Source organism: Lagenorhynchus albirostris, chromosome 20 (assembly GCF_949774975.1).
Source record: "Lagenorhynchus albirostris chromosome 20, mLagAlb1.1, whole genome shotgun sequence".
In the NCBI taxonomy this organism is placed as follows: Eukaryota; Metazoa; Chordata; class Mammalia; order Artiodactyla; family Delphinidae; genus Lagenorhynchus; species Lagenorhynchus albirostris.
The window spans coordinates 53,646,888-53,659,274 of record NC_083114.1 but is presented as its reverse complement, the minus strand read 5'-3'; the positions used below and the strand labels follow the sequence as shown (position 1 = coordinate 53,659,274).

The 12,387-nt window shown below is 43.1% G+C and overlaps 1 protein-coding gene across 1 annotated transcript in view; it reads left to right on the top strand.

Annotated features, from left to right (window-relative positions):
• RAB37 (RAB37, member RAS oncogene family) overlaps positions 1-12,387 on the top strand; it is a 71,441-nt gene that overhangs the window by 40,756 nt on the left and 18,298 nt on the right. The gene's annotated exons all lie outside the window — the stretch shown is intronic.

The following is a 12,387-nucleotide window of genomic DNA, read 5'->3' as shown; positions in this document are numbered from 1 at the left end:
GGGTCCAGTGGTTACGGCTCCGCACTTCTTCCACTGCAGTGGGCATGGGTTCGATCCCTGGTCGGAGAACTAAAAAACAGAGTAGGGACAAGTGAGCAGGGAACTACTGGTCCAATGGGCAAGAGGGGCCTCTGTCCTGAGAACATACCAGGAACTCTTGTTGCTGTGCCCGTTTACAACGTGAGAATCCGTGGATATCGATTCCAGCCTGAATCCTCCAGAAACTTGTCCGTTATACCTTCCTGAAGAAACCAGCTCATTGTTCATAGCTATTACCCCCTAGCTCCTCTCACCCCCTGACACACACCTTGTAATAACTATCTGTTGCAGTGGGAAGAAAGGATGCACCAGCTTCGCCTGTCTGACTCCCTTTCTTTTTTGACAATTTTGTGCCCATCTCCCACCCCTCTCCCCCATCAGAATCCCAGCAGGACCTGGGGTTAAGCACAGAAATTAGGAAAGAATGGGACGTTTCTCATATTTTGTTCCTAGAGCCACTTTTGCTGTGTGTCACACATACCTTGTGACATCTTGAGGAGCGAGTGAATCCCAAGGAGAGATAGAAGCCCTCACAGGCTCATCAGGAGTGAGTAGGCGTCAGGAGGGTTACCTGCACTGAAAAACACAGCAGCTAATAAGCCAGGATGTGGCCAGAATTTGTCTCGCACTTTACATACCTCCAGACTGTAAAATAAGGTCAACAGTACAGGGTGAGAGCTCGGTCAGCCCTTGGTCCCCGCTGCTCAGCAAAGCCATCCTTGGCCTGTGGCACTGAACAGCTATGCCAAGAGACATTGGGCCCCAGCAAACAGGAACACCATTTGGCTTCCAGGGGAAATGACCAAGGAATTAAGCAATTTGGAGCACCCTGAAAAATAAGGGACAGGTGCTTTGAGGGATGTGGGGTAGTCTTTCCTTTCTTGAGAGCAGGCAGTAGGAGTAAACAGCCTCTGAACTACCCCAAAACTCTGCCTGTGGCCTGACCCTCTGCTCCTGGGCCCTTCTGGATCAAGAAGAGAAATTCTCCTTTGAATCAAGAAAAGAGAATTCTTGGGCTTCCCTGGTGGCGCAGTGGTTGAGAGTCCGCCCGCCGATTCAGAGGACATGGGTTTGTGCCCCGGTCCGGGAAGATCCCACATGCCGCGGAGCGGCTGGGCCCGTGAGCCATGGCTGCTGAGCCTGTGCGTCCGGAGGCTGTGCTCCGCAATGGGAGAGGCCACAGCGGTGAGAGGCCTGTGTACCAAAAAAAAAAAAAAAAAGAAAAGAGAATTCTCTGAGCATCTCTAAGTGATAGCAGGTCTGTTCCTCTAAACAAATGCCTCTGGGCACTAGGGGAGCATCAGGCTTTTCTGGGGACCCTGTGTCCTCAAAGACCCATTTGAGGCCCTCATCCCGGCTTGGCCATTGACGTCTACATGAGCAGTAACCTTCAATGGCCTCCAATGTCCCCATCTGCAAAGGAAGGAATTGGATGGATCGTCTGAGATTCCCCTGCCCCGAGGCACCTGTGGGTGTGTGCGTAAATATGTGCACGTATGCACACATGCGCGTGCATATATGAGCATATGTGGTGTGTTCCTGTTTGTATGTGGGCCCATGTGTGGGAGCTGTGTTACAAGTGTGCAATGCATTGTGCATGCTAGTGCTGTGTGTGCACCTATGTAGTGTGTGTGTTTTGTGTGTGTGCTGATGCAACCATCAGGTTCTCCTGGTGACAAGGAGCAAGCAGCTTGCTCAAGCTACTTCTCTAGGTCATGTTGGACTTACAAACTACAAGCATTTCAGAACCCAATCTGTTCTCAGTGGGAGGAGCTCCTGTATCGAAAGGGCCGGTTTTGTTGAGTCTCTCCCACTCTGGAATAGAAGGCCCACGAGATGTCTGTTCCAAGACCCACTGGAGAATTACAAAACCAAAGTCTAAACCAGGCGGAACTGAAGAAAACGAAGGAACTAAGCCTCTCTATGGAGGAACAACAAGAAACAGCCAGACTTCACCGGGACCAGAGCAGATGGGTGTCCAGAATCCAGGCACTCCTGGGCTGAAGGAGCCTCACTCTGGGCTCTGCCACCAGCACGGCAGTGGCTCTGCTGTGCTCCCCTTCTCAGCTCTTCTCGCTGGGGTGGCTAGATTCTCGCTTCTTTGTGACAGTGAGGAAGAGGTCCATTTGCCACGAATCGATGGTGTCAGCACCCCTCACTTGACCAGACCCCTATATCAAATTTTGTGTTCATAATTTGGGGATCCTTTTTTTCTTCAAAAGGGCCCCCAACATTGTATAAGCTTCAGGCCTGTGATAGATGGTCCCACCCTGGATATCTACCCTTTGACTCCCTAGCCCTTCTCACAAAGAGGCAGAGTCTCTCCCCCCTCCACTCGAGTCTGGACCAGACTTAGGATCTACTTTGCCCAAGAAAACACAGCAAAAGTGATGCTGGGACTCCCCTGGTGGTGCAGAGTTAAGAATCCACCTGCCAATGCAGGGGACACGGGTTCGATTCCTGGCCCGTGAAGATCCCACATACCACAGAGCAACTAAGCCCGTGCACCACAACTACTGAGCCACACTCCAGAGCCCACGAGCCACAACTACTGAAGCCCACGCACCTAGAGCCCTTGCTCTGCAACAAGAGAAGCCACTGCGATGAGAAGCCCGCACAGCACAATGAAGAGTAGCCCCCGCTGGCTGCAACTAGAGAAAGCCCGTGTGCAGCAATGAAGACCAAATGCAGCCAAAAATAAGAAAGAAAGAAAGAAAGAAAGAAAGAAAGAAAGAAAGAAAGAAAGAAAGAAAGAAAGAAAGAAAGAAAGAAAGAAAGAAAGGAAGGAAGGAAGGAAGGAAGGAAGGAAGGAAGGAAGGAAGGAAGGAAGGAAGGAAGGAAGGAAAGAAGAAAGGAAGAAAGAAAGAAAGAAAGAAGTGACGCTGCACCATTTCCAAACCCCAGCCTGCGGAGGCCTCCTGCACTTTCTCTTATTCTCATGCTCTTCTGCTTCTGCCACGAGAACACGCCAGGCTAACCAGTGGCTGGATTGAGAGACAGGTGGAACGGAGCGAGGCGGCCCTAGCCAACAGCCAGCTGAGCCCCAGACACGCAAGGGAGCCCACCTGAGGCCAGAAGGACCACCCAGATTAAACTGCCAATTCACAAACTTATTGCATGCCACTGAGTTTGGGACAGTCCATTGCGGCATTATTGTAGCAATCAAAAACTAAAAGAAGACCCCACAAAATCCAGACCCGCCCTGACAGCAGCTCATCCTCCACTCCATGGTTTTATCTGCCCCATGGTTTCTGTTCACTCCAATCCTCTCTGCCCTTCTGACTTTTCCTCGCAGCTCCTCAAGGATGGCCTGGCCTGGCCCTTCTGTCTCAAGACTCTCACCCTCACCTCTTCCCCAATGTGGTTCAGATCAGAACAGCCTTTGGACCACTAGAGTCATCCGTAGCTTGTGATTCAATAAATTGGTCTAAATTACAAAAGCAACACATGTTCATTTCAGGAAAGTAAATTGCGAAATAGAGATAAGGTCAAAAAAAAAGGATTTAATTGCTTCACTTTTAAGAGCTAATCACTTGTAACATTAAGGTTTATACTTCACCCATCTTTTTTATCTCTTCCTGCAGAAATGCAACGTTATTCCAGAAATTATGTAGAGTGACTAATGTATGAGTTCATGTCACTCACTGCTCAACAGATTTCCACCGCAAACAACACTATCTCCTTCGGGGAAAGATGTCCTATAAAACAAATATCATCAAGGAGGATGGTTTTAGGGAATTCCCTGGTGGTCCAGTGGTTAGGACTCGGCGCTTTCACTGCTGTGGGCCGGGGTTCAATCCCTGGTCAGGGAACTAAGATCCCGCAAGAAGCATGGCACGGCCAAAAAAAAAAGAAGGATGGTTTTAAAGCTTTGGAGAGCAGAACCAGTTCACATTTCTTTTTGGTGGAAATGCCTCCAGCGACTATATGACCACAAATTCCTCTTCGTCCCGTTGGACTTGCAAACTACAGTCTTTTCAAAACATAACTTGTTCACAGGTGAAGGAGCTCCTGTATTGAAAGCACCGGGCTCGTTGGGTGTCTCCCACTCTGGATTAGAAGATCTGTGAGGGCTGTATTCCCAGTGGCTAAAACCACATTTGACCCTTAGTAGATTCTCAATAAAGTAATTGGTGGAAAATGAATGAACGAATGAACCATTTTTACTGCATTGTCATTCTTCCCCTAGCCATGTCACCTCTGCTAAGAAACTCTGTCTAGCACCTAGGAACCAGTCATAAACCATAATTGTTCTCAGCAACTGTCCCCAACCCCTTTCGGTCCACCTTGGACCCAACCTCACTCCATCTTTTCTACCCACTATGTGCTACGCTCTGTATCGTTACCGTATTGACCGTAGTGAACCCTCACTACAAATCTAGGGGAAAGGTGATGTGATTCCTATTTTTCAGGTAAAGAAATTAAGGCTCAGAGAGCAAGTACCTTGTCCAAGGTCACAGGGCTAATAACTGGCAAACCCAGGATTCAGCCCCAGGTCTGGCTCTTATAAGCATGCCATCCTGCTTCCTGCTGGAGAGGTTGAGAAAGAAGCCAGCTGCCCTTTGATCCTGTTCAGTGCTGACAATGAAGAGGAAGGTCAGCATCAAAGAGTGAATAAGACAGAGCATTCTTGAGCTGCTTGTCTTCAGGGTATCCACTCCAACGCTGTTTTTTTTTTAATTTTATTGAAGTATAGTTGATTTACAGTGTTATGTTAATTTCTGCTGTACAGCAAAGTGATTCAGTTATTCATATACATATTCTTTTCCATTATGGTTTATCACAGGACTGAATATAGTTCCCTCTGCTATTCAGTAGGACCTTGTTGTTTGTCCATCCTATATATAATAGTTTGCATCTACTAATCCCAAACTCTCAGTCTTTCCCTGCCCCCCACACTTGGGAACCACAAGTCTGTTCTCTATGTCTGTGAGTCTGTTTCTGTTTTGTAGATATGTCCTTTTGTGTCATGTTTTAGATTCCACTTATAAGTGTTATCATATGGTATTTTTCTTTTTCTGACTTACTTCACTTAGCGTGATAATCTCTAAGTCCATCCATGTTGCTTCAAATGGCATTATTTCATTCTTTTTAATGGCCGAGTAATATTCCATTCTGTATATGTACCACATCTTCTTTATCCATTCATGTGTCAATGGACATTTAGGTTGTTACCATGTCTTGGCTATTGTAAATAGTGCTGCTATGAACATAGGGGTGCATGGATCTTTTCGAATTATAGTTTTGTCTGAGTAAAGACAAAAAAACCTTCTCCAAAAGTGAAAGAATGTGTTATCATGAACTGGAAACTGATTTAACAAAGCAAGTGACTGATAACACCGGCGTTGAACATTTTCCAGGTCTAACGCCCCTCTAGTCTGCAGTCTATGGAATGAGAAACTGAGTCTCAACTAAGCTCTTGTCCAGGAATTCAGGCAGAGGCAAAACTCCTTTTTGAGAAAAACATAGGTCTCCAGAGAGTGAGTTTACCCCCTACGAGGATCAGAAGATGAAAGGGTTCTTTGATTTTCAGAACAGAGTGTCTGTCATCTCTGCTGCCTGCTCCTCGGGTATCCAAGGTGTGCAACACCTGCTGAAATGGATGAAACGGAATAGCTGCTATTCAGCTTCCCTTTGCCCAAAGAGCCTGATCCATTTTAGTGTGCTAGATTTGTTTGCAAAAATAAAATCAAGTATTTTTAAGCAAAAGTTAGGCTAAACATTGGCATTCTTCTTGGCTTTTACCGGAGTTGTCCTAGCTCACCATGCTTCCCCAACACAGACACAGACTTTTTCAGATTACAAAAGTAATGTGTGGGACTTCCCTGGTGGTCCAGTGGTTAAGACTCCATGTTTCCACTACAGGGGGCATGGGTTCGATCCTTGGTCAGGGAACTAAGATCCCGCATGCTGTGTGAGGCGTGGGCAAAATTAATTAATTAATTTATTTATTTATTAATTTTTTAAAAAAGCTTATGCAAAACCAGCATATACACCTAAGTGAGGTATACATAGGTTATCATACAAGCAGACCTCTCTGCCCCTTCTTCTTTTGCTTAATAATATAGTTTTTCCCAAACAGCACATATAGATCTTCCTCATTCTTTTATCATTCCCAATATTGCATTGCATGTACATTCTAGAGTTTATTTCACCTATACCAACTGCTTAATTATTTGCTCCTACAAATGCTACAGTGAGCAGCCTTGTACACATATCTTGGTGTACTTTTGCAAGCAAAGCCATAGAATTGCTGAATCATAGGAATTTGCTTTTGTAACTCTGCTATTGTCAACTGCTCTCCAAAATGCCCCAATGTAGACTCCCACCAATGATGTATGTGTGAGTACCTGCTTCCCCAAGTCTCAGCCAATATTGACCATTATCAAAGTTTTATCAAACCTTTGTATATTATTTTGTATCAGTCAGGGTTCTCCAGAAAAACAGAACCAGTAGGAAATATATCTATAAAGATAGATTTCATTCAAGGAGTTGGCTTACACAACCGTGGGAGTTGGCAAGTCCAGAATCTGTAGGGATGGCCAGCAGATTGGAAATTCTCAGGCAGGAGCCAATACTACAATCTTGAGGCATAATTTTTTCTTCCTCAGGGAAATCTCAGCTTTGCTCTTAAGGTCTTTCAATTAACTGGATAAGGCAAATGCAGGTTATTGAAGACTTACAAGTCAACTCATTGTAGATGTTAATCACATCGAAAATATGCCTTCACAGCAATCTCTAGATTAGTGTTTAATTGAATAACTGGGATTATAGCCTGGCCACGTTGACACATAAAACTAACCATACATACACACACATAAAATATATCTATTCATAACCTTTGTTCATTTTTCTATTGAGACTTTCTTTTGAGAGCTCTTTATATTACTTGGTGTTTTAACCCTTTGTCTGTCATACGTCTTGCCAATATTTTCCCTCTGTCTTTTCTTTTTTTTTTTTTTTTTTGGTTTGTAACTGCATTTTTTTTTCTTTTTTTTTTTAACATCATTATTGGACTTAATTGCTTTACAATGGTGTGTTAGTTTCTGCTTTATAACAAAGTGAATCAGCTCTAGAGCCCGCGAGCCACAACTACTGAGCCCTCGAGCCACAACTACTGAAGACCGTGTGCCTAGAGCCCATGCTCCGCAACAAGAGAAGCCACCGCAATGAGAAGCCCACGCACCGCAATGAAGAGTAGCCCCAACTTGCCGCAACTAGAGAAAGCTCTCACGTAGCAATGAAGACCCAACATAGTCAAAAATAAATTAATTAATTTTTTAAAATGGGCATTTGTAATTTTGCAGAAGATGCAAAGTTTTTCCTATAGTTTTTGTATCGACCCTTGCTAAAAGCCAGGGACTAACATTAAATCACATTTCCATAGAGGACTCTCAACGGGAGCTGGGCTAATGCTGTCTAAATACATTGCTTTCCTGTGACTTCGTGATTCAGGGGAACATTTAGAAAGCAAGATGAATGTGGTGGTTACCATGGCTCTTACAGTGGCTCTGAGTGACCTTTTTTTTCTTTTTCTTTTTCTTTTTTAACATTGGTGTGTTCGTTTCTGCTTTATAACCAAGTGAATCAGCTATACATATACATATATCCCCATATCTCCTCCCTCTTGCATCTCCCTCCCACCCTCCCTATCCCACCCCAGTGACCTTTTAAATAAGACAGGAAATTTAGATGCCATAAAGAAAAAGATCAATAGATCTGATTGTATAGAAAAAAATCCTCCGGTCTACAGAAGATACCAGCAACAAAATCAAAAGACAGAGGGGGACATATATACACTACCAAATGTAGAATAGATAGCTAGTGGGAAGCAGCCGCATAGCACAGGGAGATCAGCTCGGTGCTTTGTGACTCAGTAGTTGTGGCGCACAGGCTTAGCTGCTCCGTGGCATGTGGGATCTTCCTGGACCAGGGATCGAACCCATGTCCCCTGCATTGGCAGGCGGATTCTCAACCACTGTGCCACCAAGGAAGCCCTACAAATGCCCGTTTTGTCATTCAGGACCTCTTGTATAAGAATCTACATAAGAGATTCCTCTCAGCAGCTTATGCCAAGAGAAAATACTCATTGATTGACAGGACTCAAGTACCACACACCCCTTCTGGTTTCCCATTTTGTCTTGACTGCCAAGAAACCCAGAATCAAATGTAATTCTCAAATGCAGGAAAAACCCAGCCTCACTCTGGGGCAGAAATCCCTCGGGCAGCATCATTAACTGCCCTCTTTTATAGTGAGTTTTGTTGTAAATCACCTCAAATCCCTTTTGGATGTGGATGAGGCACAAATACGGACATAAACAAAATGACTTAAGAAGAGAGAACAGGGTTCAAGATGGCAGAGTAGAAGGACGTGCGCTCACTCCCTCCTCGAGAGCACCGGAATCACAACTAACTGCTGAACAATCATTGACAGGAAGACATTGGAACTCACCACAAAAGATACCCACATCCAAAGACAAAGGAGAAGCTGCACTGAGACAGTAGGAGGGGCGCAATCACAATAAAATCAAATCCCATAACTGCTGGGTGGGTGACTCACAAACTGGAGAACACTTATACCACAGAAGTCCACCCACTGGAGTGAAGGTTCTGAGCCCCGCGTCAGGTTTCCCAACCTGGGGGTCTGGCAATGGGAGGAGGAATTCCTAGAGAATCAGACTTTGAAGGCTAGCAGGATTTGACTGCAGGACTTCGACAGGACAGGGGGAAACAGAGACTCCACTCTTGGAGGGCACACACAAAGTAGTGTGCACATGGGGACTCAGGGGAAGGAGTAGTGACCCCATAGGAGACTGAACCATACCTACCTGCTAGTGTTGGAGGGTCTCCTGCAGAAGCAGGGGGTGGCTGTGGCTCACGTGGGGACAAGGACACTGGTAGCAGAAGTTCTGGGAAGTACTCCTTGGTGTGAGCCCTCCCAGAGTCCGCCATTAACCCCACCAAAGAGCTGGGTAAGCTCCAGTGCTGGGTTGCCTCAGGCCAAACAACCAACAGGGAGGGAACCCAGCCCCACCCATCAGCAGACAAACGGATTAAAGTTTTACTGAGCTCTGCCCACCAGAGCAACAGCCAGCTCTACCACCACCAGTCCCTCCCATCAGGAAGCTTGCACAAGCCTCTTAGATAACCTTATCCACCAAAGGGCAGATAGCAGAAGCAAGAAGAACTACAATTCTGTAGCCTGTGGAAGGAAAACCACATTCACAGAAAGAGAGACAAAATGAAAAGGCAGAAGACTTTGTACCAGATGAAGGAACAATATAAAACCCCAGAAAAACAACTAAGTGAAGTGGAGATAGGCAACCTTCCAGAAAAAGAATTTAGAATAATGAAAGTGAAGATGATCCAGGACCTCAGAAAAAGAATGGAGACAAAGATCGAGAAGATGCAAGAAATATTTAACAAAGACCTAGAAGAATTAAAGAACAAACACCTAGAAGAATTAAAGAACAAACAGAGATGAACAATAACTGAAATGAAAAGTACACTAGAAGGAATCAATAGCAGAATAACTGAGGCAGAAGAACAGATAAGTGACTGGGAAGACAGAATGGTGGAATTAACTGCTGCAGAACAGAATAAAGAAAAAAGAAATGAAGACAGCCTTAGAGACCTCTGGGACAACATTAACAACAACATTCATATTATAGGGGTCCCAGAAGAAGAGAGAGAAAAAGACCCGAGAAAATATTTGAAGAGATCATACTCGAAAACTTCCCTAACGTGGGAAAGGAAATAGCCACCCAAATCCAGGAAGCGCAGAGACTCCCAGATAGGATAAACACGCTGAGACACATAATAATCAAATTGACAAAAATTAAAGACAAAGAAAAGTTATTGAAAGCAACAAGGGAAAAATGACAAATAAAATACAAGGGAACTCCCATAAGGTTAACAGCTGATTTCTCAGCAGAAACTCTACAAGCCAGAAGGGAGTGGCATGATATACTTAAAGTGATGAAAAGGAAGAACCTACAACCAAGATTACTCTACCAGGCAAAGATCTCATTCAGATTTGACGGAGAAATCAAAAGCTTTACAGACAAGCAAAACATAAGAGAATTCAGCACCACCAAACCAGCTCTACAACAAATGCTAAAGGAATTTCTCTAAGTGGGAAACACAAGAGAAGAAAAGGACCTACAAAAACAAACCCATAACAATTAAGAAAATGGTAATAGGAACATACATATTGATAATTACCTTAAACGTGAATGGATTAAAGGCTCCAACCAAAAGACACAGGCTCGCTGAATGGATACAAAAACAAGACTCATATATATGCTGTCTACAAGAGACCACTTCAGACCTAGGGACACATTCATACTGAAAGTGAGGGGATGGAAAATCATATTCCATGCAAATGGAAATCAAAAGAAAGCTGGAGTAGCAATACTCATATCAGATAAAATAGACTTTAAAATAAAGAATGTTACGAGAGATAAAGAAGGACACTACATAATGATCAAGGGATCAATCCAAGAAGAAGATATAACAATTATAAATACATATGCACCCAACATAGGAGCACCTCAATACATAAGGCAACTGCTAACAGCTATAAAAGAGGAAATCGACAGTAACACAATAATAGTGGGGGACTTTAACACCTCACTTACACCAATGGACAGATCATCCAGACAGAAAATTAATAAGGAAACACAAGCTTTAAATGACACAATAGGACAGATAGATTTAACTGATATTTATAGGACATTCCATCCAAAAACAGCAGATTACACTTTCTTCTCAAGTGCACATGGAACATTCTCCAGGATAGATCACATCTTGGGTCACAAATCAAGCCTTGGTAAATTTAAGAAAATTGAAATCATATCAAGAATCTTTTCTGACCACAACGCTATGAGATTAGAAATTAATTACAGGGAAAAAAACGTAAAAAACACAAACACAAACACATGGAGGCTAAGCAATACATTACTAAATAACCAAGAGATCACTGAAGAAATCAAAGAGGAAATCAAAAAATAGCTAGAGACAAATGACAATGAAAACACGATGATCCAATATCTATGGGATGCAGCAAAAGCAGTTCTAAGAGGGAAGTTTATAGCTATACAAGCCTACCTCAAGAAACAAGAAAAATCTCAAACAATCTAACCTTACACCTAAAGGAACTAGAGAAAGAAGAAAAAACAAAACCCGAAGTTAGTAGAAGGAAAGAAATCATAAAGATCAGAGCAGAAATAAATGAGATAACAACAAAGAAAACAATAGCAAAGATCAATAAAACTAAAAGCTGCTTCTTTGAGAAGATAAACAAAATTGATAAACCTTTAACCAGACTTATCAAGAAAAAGAGGGAGAGGACTCAAATCAATAAAATTAGAAATGAAAAGGGAGAAGTTACAACAGACACCGCAGAAATACAAAGTATCGTAAGAGACTACTACAAGCAACTCTATGCCAATAAAATGGACAACCTGGAAGAAATGGACAAATTCTTAGAAAAGCGCAACCTTCCGAGACTGAACCAGGAAGAAATAGAAAGACAATATGGCACTGGCACAAAAACAGAACTATAGATCAATGGAACAGGACAGAAAGCCCAGAGATAAACCCACGCACCTATGGTCCACTAATCTATGACAAAGGAGGCAAGGATACACAATGGAGAAAAGACAGTCTCTTCAATAAGTGGTGCTGGGAAAACTGGACAGCTACGTGTAAAAGAATGAAATTAGAACACTCCTTAATACCATACAGAAAAATAAACTCAAAATAGATTCGAGACCTAAATGTAAGACCAGACACTATAAAACTCTTAGAGGAAAACATAGGAAGAACATTCTTTGACATAAATCACAGCAAGATCTTTTTTGATCCACCTCCTAGAGTAATGGAAATAAAAACAAAAATAAACAAATGGGACCTAATGAAAACTTCAAAGCTTTTGCACAGCAAAGGAAACCATGAACAAGACGAAAAGACAACCCTCAGAATGGGAGAAAATATTTGCAAACGAATCAACGGACAAAGGATTAATCTCCAAAATATATAAACAGCTCATGCAGCTCAATATTAAAAAAAACAAACAACCCAATCAAAAAATGGGCAGAAGATCTAAATAGACATTTCTCTTAAGAAGACATACAGATGGCCAAGAAGCACATGAAAAGCTGCTCGACATCACTAATTATTAGAGAAATGTAAGTCAAAACTACAATGAGGTATCACCTCACACCAGTTAGAATGGGCATCATCAGAAAATCTACAAACAACAAATGCTGGAGAGGGTGTGGAGAAAAGGGAACCCTCTTGCACTGTTGGTGGTGTAAATTGATACAGCCACTATGGAGAACAGTA